This window comes from Phoca vitulina, unplaced genomic scaffold, assembly GCF_004348235.1.
Source record: "Phoca vitulina isolate PV1807 unplaced genomic scaffold, GSC_HSeal_1.0 scaffold71, whole genome shotgun sequence".
NCBI lineage: Eukaryota > Metazoa > Chordata > Mammalia > Carnivora > Phocidae > Phoca > Phoca vitulina.
Genome location: NW_022589774.1, coordinates 11,258,847 through 11,268,415, shown reverse-complemented (window position 1 = coordinate 11,268,415; position 9,569 = coordinate 11,258,847).

Below are 9,569 nucleotides of genomic sequence, written 5' to 3'. Positions count from 1 at the left end.
CGACCACCACACCTGCTGCCCCCCAGGCGGGCTCTGGGAGGCCGGCCCCGCCCTGGGGACTGTGCGGGACACAGAGATGGACAAGCCACAGCCCTGTCCTAAAGGGTGACCCCAGGTGTTAGGTGCCAATACTCCCTGAGCCCCGGGAGACTCCAGTCCCAGAGACTGGCCCTTGCTCAGCCCTTCCTCTGGGCTGTGCCCCCGGAGCCCCACCTGGCATGTGGAAGAGGGACCCCCTGCGGCAAGTGCACTGCTCGCCCCTACCCTCCCTCGGGCACGCCCCTCTTCCTCCAGCTCCGCCCCCAATATCGGCCAGAGGGGAGAGAACAGCAGGTGCCCCTCGGTGTTCTGGGAGCCCAATGTCTCATTTTGCTTCGGCCTGGTCTGCTTCCCTTTCAGCCCCGGGCATGTGGGCAGAGTACAAGCTAACTGGCAGGCCTGCTCCAAATACTAAAGAACGCGGAGCTGCCTGTTCCGCAGTGGGAGGGCCGTGTTCTCAGCTTGCGCTCTGACATTTTCTGCGGCCTGGGCAAAGGCACCTGCCAGCAGAGGTGTAACAGGGAACGGGTAGACAGCGACAATCAGGTCCTGACAGCTTGGCAGAGAGAACCCCCAGAGGAAGGGACGCGGCTGAAATCCAGGGTCGGCAAGGAGGAGAGCCGACCTGGGGAGAGGGAAGGGTTCCAGCAGCGTCCCAGGCGAGCTCATCCAGCCCTCCATCCACCTGCCAGGCCCCAGGAGCCGGATCCCCCAGTTCTCGGGGGGCACAAGTGGACCGTGGAGGAGGCTGCCGAAAGGTCTTCGGGCCCGGTGACTGTTGGGTGCCTGGAGGCCAAGCTCCTTGACCTGGACAAAGAAACCCCTCGCAGACAGGAGCCCTGGAGCCGAAAAGAGGTTTTGCCTTGTCCAGAAGCTGTGGCGTCGGGAGCCAGACAGATCTGTGTTCAAATCTCAGCTCCCCGGCTGACCCGAGCCGTAGCTCCGTCGCCGTACTGTTCCTTCGTAGTACTCACAACCACCCTTGAAGGACATTATCTTTTGATCTTTATTTTATAAGAAACACAAGCTTCGTTCAGCTCCTTGCGGGTGGAGACATGCTCAGGGAGGACAGGTGCCAGGCCAGGGACTCGGGGCTGCCTGCCAGACGTGCACGCTCAACCGCCCGGCCTCCCGGAGAAAGCTGCTTTGAGGGGACCATGATCTATGCGGCCGTGCCTGTCCTCATAGACAGTGAGTTTCTCAGTTTCGTCATCTCCAACATGGGACTAATAATAATGCATCTTCGGGGTTTTTTGCAAAAATTAGCGCTCATATAAAAAGGCATAAGGGAGAGGTGCTTGAGGAGGAAAGGGGCGCGGGGGAGGCCACAACCCTCTCTGGGCGACAACGGCAGGCCCAAGCTCGTTGCTGCTCTTCTTCTACACCAGACAACTTTCAAAAATGACACATGACATCAAAACGGAGCGATTGTGGGGTCTGAATGATGAGGTCATGGTTTTGTTTTCATTTTTATGTTTTTCCAAATACAAATCGTATGTATTACATTGTCTCATTATAATTGGAATACATGCTGATGCATTAATGATGGAAAATACAGAAACTGTAAGAAAGAAAAATCTTTACTTCCCATTGTTCAGAGAGGACTATTACCAAATATTTTTTTCTGTTTTCTTTTTTCAGTGTTTTATTATTTGCTTTTTTTTCTTACAGAATTGACATCATATTGCACTTTTCCACTTTTATTTTATTTATTTATTTATTTGAGAGAGAGAGCGAGAGAGAGCGCAAGCGTGCCCGCTCAAGGGGGGGAGGGGTGGGGCAGAGGGGTGGGGTGGGAGGAGGGGAGGGAGAGGGAGAAACGGATTCCCTGCTGAGCAGGGAGCCTGACAAGGAACTCGCCTGCCTTCGGCTCAGGTCATGATCCCAGGATTCTGGGATCGAGCCCCGTGTTGGGCTCCCTACTCAGCGAGGAGCCTGCTTCTCTCTCTCCCACTCCCCCTGCTTGGGTTCCCTCTCTAGCTGTCTCTCAGTCAAATTAATAAACAAAATCTTTAAAAAAAATAAAAAATAAAGTGTAATGTATCATGAACATTTTACCATGACATCAAATAACTCTTAATACATGTGAGAATTAATGGTTGCTTTTAAATTTTCCTTGCAAGGTGGTTCATTACTTTTGTAGTGGAAAAAAAAATTATACTTAAGAGAACTTCACTGTGTTAAAAATATATTTGTGCACTGCTTCAGGGGGGTGCACTGCTTTGCCCAAGAGGTGTAGTGTCCTATGTTTTATGTGTAGCTCAGGCCAAGTGGAGGGTGACAATCCCCCAGTAGTAATCATGACATATGAAATGGAGATAGGGATAACTGGTTTTGTTAGGATTAGATGAGATCAGGTGTGTGATGTCTCCAGGAGAGCATGGGCCACATTGAGTGCTCAGTAATGACCAAATTGTGTCGGTCAATGACGATGCAAGGAGAAGAAGATGGGTGTTGGTTGGGGGTGCCCTGGAGAATTGCAGGCGAGCCCTGCCCATGTGGTGCTGGATCCGGCTCTTACAGGCTCTTACAAGCCAATTGTTAAATATTCAGAGACTTTCAAGCTGGTTGTTAAAAGTTGTGAAGCCATCGGTAGGTTGAAATCTGTCATAGTGGGAGTATTTACACCATCGAAATGGCAAATCAGCAAATGCTACATACCAGGGCTATTTATTTGCTCGTTTATTTATGTATTTTTCCAGCACATCGTTGGTAGAGATAATCCAAAGACAGGTCATGCTGTTGCTTCTTCTTCTTCTTTTTTTAAGATTTATTTATGTATTTTGAGAGAGAGCCTGGACAGGGAAGGGGCAGAGAGAGAGGGAGAGGGAGAATCTCAAGCAGCCTCCCCTGCTGAGTGCAGAGTCCCACATGGGACTCGATCCCAGGACCTTGAGATCATGACCTGAGCCGAAATCAAGAGTCAGCTGCTCAACCTACTGAGCCACCCGGTCGCCCCAGGTGGTGCTGCTTCTTAGAGTGCTTGGAGGGACAATGGAGAACAATGTCCAAAATGTGGACAATGCTTCTGAGGGCTTGTGTAGCATTAATTGATGTTGTAAAGATGGTATGTGATAAACATGAGCTGAAATTCCTGGTCTGATTGCTGCGGCTTTAACTGGAAGGAGGAATAGGGAAACACAGGCATGGGGGAAACTAAAAAGGCAAACCAGCAGAATTTGTGTTTATTCTCCTAAAACAGAAATAATGGGATTCGAGGAGGAGACAGCAGGAGATGGGGAGGCTCGTCATCCAGAAGGACAAGCACACGTTAATGTGAGTGAATAGGAAGGTCAGGGTTGGAGAGACGTCCCTGCCCGAGGGGAGCCTGGGGGGAGGGGTGGAAGAATGGACGCACACAGAAGACACTCTTTCAACATGGGGCAGGGAGCCATCCTTCCGTGTGGCAAGGACCAGAGGCATAGGTCTCTGTGCTACGGGGTGCCCAGATCCCTGATCCACCTTCTCCAACGGGCAGGTAAGGAATTTGCGGTAATGTAAGGAACTTTCCCCAAATCCAGAATCAGGGGCGTTGGATTCCAGGCTCAAGGTTCTTTCTCCAACTGCCACTGCCCGATTTATTGTGGGTAATATACCTGTGGCCTCATAAAAATGGATGGAGTTTAAGAGATTTCAAACAGAAAAACAAACGCATAAAGATTCTGTCTTGACGTAGTTCATTCGGGTTCCTATAACAAGAACACCAGAGACAAGGGCATCTTATAAACCAGAGAAATGTAGTTTTTACAGTTCTGGAGGCTGGGAAGTCCAAGATCAAAGAGTCTGCAGATTTGGTGTCTGGTGAGGGCCCGAATCCTGTCTCAGAGACAGCCATCTTTATGTTCAGGTCTCTCATGGTGAAAGGGGCTAAGGATTTTTCTAGGGTCTCTCTTATAATCTCATTCCTGGGGGCTCCACCCTCACAACCTAACCCCCCTCAAAGGCCCACCTCCAAATACCATCACGTTGGGGGGGATAGGATTTCAACATATGAATTTGGGTTGGCAGAAACAGGCCTTGCCCTGTGGGACTGTGGATGTTGAGCAGGGGGAGGACCAGGTGAAGGGCAGACATGTGTCCCTCGCTTTCCAAAAGTTCAAGTTTCACCACTTCACTTCTACACAAGACCCCCACTGGTACCATAAGGGCTTCTGCTGTAAATCTTCTGATTTCTTTTGGTTGGTGAAAATAGGTTCTACTGCGGGTGTTTTGTAGAAGCAAAGTGGCCTAACTCCAACTTTCAGAGAGCAGAGAATACTGTTCACTTCACCCCATTTCACCTCTGAAAGTTTTCATGGGAAGGCTCTACTTCTCTGTGCCATGGAAAGAAGGAAGAAAGCAAATGGAGTTTTTAGATGTTAATGAGAAACCAGTTTGTGATGAGAAATGGAAACTCAGGCCAGGCTTACCAAATACTATCTTAATACCCGAATTAAGAAGACCTTCAGCCTCCTGCCTCATGACAGAAACTTGGCCCCAGCAATGACTTCTGGGAACCCCGACTCCCAGGCGCTTAGGACAGGCTATAATCCTCTCCCACCCACTGTGTCTGCACCTTTTGCCCTTCACGCTGGCAGTCTGGGTTCTCTGGAAGCAGAAGGGAGGACAGAGTTTGGGCTTCAGGATGTTTATTTGAGAGCAACACTGTGAAAGGGCTCCCCCAACCAGATGGAAAACTCCCTGCAGGAGATTTGTATCCAGGGGTCCTGTGTCACTTGGCAGGGTTCTTAGAAGCTATGTCGCTCAGGCCCCAGATCAGAGGTGCCCAGAGAGGGAATGACCAGGCGAGGAGGTCCTCTGCAGGCGAGGTGGACCCTGCTGGGGTGGACCCCTGGAAGCAGGGGCTGACTGCACTCCCACAGGAAGGTTTTCTGTTCCATCCCCATCAGGGAGCAGCTTCCTTAATTCTCCCTTCAGCCTTGCTGCTCTTAAGAGGAACTTTCTGAAGGGCTGAGGGCATCAGAAGGGAAGTAGGATCCAGTAGAGAACGTATCCTAACCAGTGCTAGATGTGACTACTTTCAGAGCACATGGGTAGGGGTGGGGGCCATTACAGAGAGTCTCGTGGCCTGGCTCCCCCAGCTAGGCAGCTCAGCCCTGTACGCTGCCTTCTGTCCCAGTCCATCTGCCAGAGGGAGGCCAGGAGAGAAGAAAATGCTCTGTGCCTCAGCCCAGCCCAAGGGCAAGCTTCCCAGGCTTCGTTTCTGGTCCTAGTATCTACCCCTTCTCAGCATTATTCAAAGTGGAAGGACCACCCCCTTCATGGGGGGCCCCATTTTACCCCCACAAGGGGTAAAAGATCCACCTTACAGGAATTTCTCATCAGCAGATTCTGGGTTGTTACATCTCACAAAATAGTCTCGTTGAGCTGCCCTGATACGGCCCATTTCTTTTTTACCGTCTCATACTTGAATTTGCTCTTATAAGCACCTCTCCTCTCCGCCTCCGGGTTCTGGATGTCTTGCAAACAATGCTTAAAAAATCCCCAGCAGTTTGCCACCGTAATACAAGCAGTACATTGTAGCACAGGAATTTTTTAAATCAATAAAATCCCCGGAACACAGAAAGAGCCCAGATATAGATTTCAGTAAACATAACCATGTAATATACAATATGAAAAGGTAATATTTTAATCCAGTAGGGAAAGGAAGGTTGACATACTATAATAAATGGTGCTGGCACCATGTGCTTCCACCTAGAAAAAAGTAAAGCTGGATCCCTATCTCACACCATATTCAAAAATGAAGTTTTGATTTTATGAAGCCCTAAGATAATAAAAAGAAAGCTTAAATAGAGATTTTGGCGTGTATATTAAAACCTGCGTGTTGGAGAGAATATTTTTATTAAGACAGGAAAACCAGAAGACATATATATATATATATATGAATGATTGACACTGATAAGATAAATTTATATATTGGGATCCACCAAATGGAGGCGCCCCCCCCCCCCAGTGGCCCACCCAGCCCACATCACAAATTTAAACCTAAGTCAGCCTGGACTTTCTGGGAGACACCTGCCAAGGAAATCTAATACACTAATCACAATCCTCCAACTCAGCGTTTGCTAGCTTACTTTACCCTAGAAAATAGGACCTGCTGGCCTCAGCAGGAAATCCCCGAGCTTCTAGTCAGTCATGCTGTTTCTAAGTTTCTCTTCTGTTCCTAAGCTTTGCTCTTGCCCAAAATTCCCAGGAAGGTGCTCCGGTGTTTGTGAGGCACTCCCTCTAATCCATGGATTGTTTCCCTTTGAATAAAGTACATCAGATTCATTACTAAATTGTTTTTGCTTTGTCATTTGACAGCACAAAGTTTTAAAACTGTTGCATGGTGAAAAATGCCATAAACAAAATCAAAAGACAAATGATACATTTAAGGGAAAGTATTTGCAAGAAAGATTATAGATAAAGAATTTATAGTTAATACCTACTATATCAAAGAGTTCTTCAGCTTAAGAGTCAAAACGCTGTCCAATAGAAAAATGGGTTAGAGATACAAATACGTAGTTTTTGGAAAAGCGATTCCAAAAATTCATGAATGCATGAGACATTGCAGCCTAGTATAGCGATTGGAGTGATTAAGCTTTTCTAGAGACAGATGAGCTGGTAGTGTGACCTTGGCCAAGTTGCTGAACTTCTCTGTGTCCCAGGTATATCATCTTATAAATGGAGATACTTAAAATACTGTCTCACAGGATTGTTGTTAAGGATTAAGAGCTATTCTATGTAAAGTGCTCCATACAGTGTGTGACTCATAGTAAGCCCAGTAAAGCATTGTGTAAGTATTGGCTAATGTTATGAGTTAGGGAAATGCAAATTAGAATAATAGAGCAATAGCCCTCCTTACTGATCAGGTTGGCAAACATGAAAAGTGTGACTACATTGCTGGTGGGAATTCACTGGAATTCATCAGAAGAGAGTTTATTACTAGTGGAAACGTGGAATGTCACGATCATTTTTGGAGTGCCTTCTGACAATATCTGTAAACATTTTAAGTCCATCTAATGCTTTTTGACTCAGCAGTTCAATGCCTGGGAGTCTACCTTGTAGAAATAAAGCCGCTAGTACAAGGATATTCACTGACCTTGTTTGTATTGGCAAATGGCATGAAACAAAATGAGGACCTATGAAAAGGGGAAGGGTTGAGTAAAATCGTGGCATATTCCCAACCTGGTAATATTATGCAGTCTTTAAATAGAATGACTTTGAGCTTTGCCTGTTGACTTGGAGAGATTTTCACAATATGTTTTCAAGTGACAAAAGCAAACTTTAGAGAAAGTATGGGGGGGAAAACATTTTTATAAAGCAAATATTGGCACCCTTATATACATATACATATACATGTGTTTGTATATTGTCATATGAACATGAGAATCTTAGAAAGACCACACACAGGGTTGTTAATTGAGTGTCTGCCTTTATTGCATGTTCTGTATATATATATATATAGAGAGAGAGAGAGAGAGAGAGAGAGAGTAATAAATTTAAACTCAAAGAAGTATGAGGAAGAGGATTGAAATTATCTGAAATCCCACCATCTGGAGATAATCACCATTAAAGTTTTAGAGATCATCTTTCATACATCTCTTTGCACATATTCACAATTTTATGTAGATGGGGTGTGTGATATTGTGATATAAGAAATATGTATTTGGGGATGCCTGGGTGGTTCAGTGGGTTGAGCATCCGACTCTTGATTTTGGGTCAGGTCATGATCTCGGGGTCATGGGATCCAGCCTTGTGTCAGCTCTGGGTTGAGTGTGGAACCTGCTTGAGATTATCCCCCTCTCCCTCTGCCCCTCCCCTGGCTCACACATGCACTCTCTCTCTCTCCCTCTCTAAATAAATAAAATCTTAAAAAAAAAAAAAAAAAGAAACGTACATTTGGTCTATGACTAGGTTATTGGAACAAGAGATTCTAAAAATTTTATTTCCAAACTGGCAGGTGTTAGAGGGGCAACTTTTGTTATTCGTAATAAGCTTCTTTCAACCCTACCTAAGTTTATGCTAATGAAGTGACTTAAGGAAGGCCCCTAGATAGTTTTGGGGTGGGGGCTGGTTGCCAGAGGAATCAAGCAGTGGTTACAGGGTTGGAACTTTCAGCCCTTCCCCACCCCCAACTCTGGGGAGGGGGGAGGGGCTAGAATTGAGTGAATTAACCCATTGCCAATGATTTAATCAATCATGACTAACTAAGCAATGAAACCTCTATAGAAATCCTAAACAATGAGGTTTAGAAAGAGCTTCTGGATAGGTGATTGCATCCCTATGCCAAGAGGGTGGTGTACCCCCAAATCCAAGGGGACAGAGGAAGTTCCTGTGCTCAGGACCCTTCCAGACCAGACCTTGTCCTATGTACATCTTGCCTTCATCTGGCTGTTCATTTATATCCTTTATAATATCCTTTATCATACACTGATAATAGTAAGTAAAGTGTTTCCCTGAATTCTGTGAGCCATTAATAACAAATTCTCAAGCATGAGGCAGAGGGTGTCAGGGGAACCCTCAATTTGTAGCCAAGTTGGACTGCAGTGTGGGTAACCTGGGACTCACCCCTTGTGATTGGTGTCTGAAGTTGGGGGCAGTCTTGTGGAACTGAGCCCTTAACCAGTGGGGTCTACATTAACTGGGTAGTGTCAGGATTGAATTAAATGGTAGGATACCATAGCTGATGTCTGCAGAAAACTGGAGAATTGCTAAGTGTGGAAACCCTACACATTTACAAGTGTTATGTGTCAACACAGATCTTAGTAGGGCGAATGCTCTTTTTCTCACGTATTCCTTTGTAAGGGGATCCCAACAAAATCGCACACCGAGTCTTACTGTGCCAGAAGGGACCCAGAATCAGGAGATGCTGAGAAGTGATGGTGCTTGTCACCTAATTAGCCCCATGAATGGGAGCGAGTCATTTCACTTCTCCGAGTCCAATTCCTCCCATAAAATGGAGTTGTCGGTATGTGATGTCTGAGGTTTCTTTCTGTTTTGGAATTCCGTGCTCCTGTTCTGTTGGCTGTGAAAAAGTCAGCATGATGTGCAGGAGGCTTTAGAATCAGACAGCCCTAAAGTTCAACACCAAGGTTGTTGTTATTGTACATCTTTGGGCTAGAGAGTTACACTAATAATGAAGTGCCTCGCTTGAAAAACGGGGAAAATAATAATTACATTGTAGAATTGTGAAGATTGGAAAATAAAGCACTGAACACGGATAGCAGCATCCTTTTTCAGACCTAATGCTACTTGAGAGACCAATTATTTTTTAATAAACAAATTAAAATAATGGATGCTCTATCATGCCTAAAGGGTTACTTTGTCATTTTAAGGTGAAACAGTTTAAAATAGGATATGAGGTTCTATGGGGGAAAATCACCAAGTGATGAAACAGAAGACCTTTGCAGTTTCTTCAGAGAGCTCATGTTAGAACAGTTTACTGACGGAATTTTCTATTTTGGAGAGGTTTGTCCAAGTCTACCCAAGTCTACAGGTGCTGCTATGATAAAGCTTCTTTGGGTTTCAGCAAAATGAAGAGAGGTTTG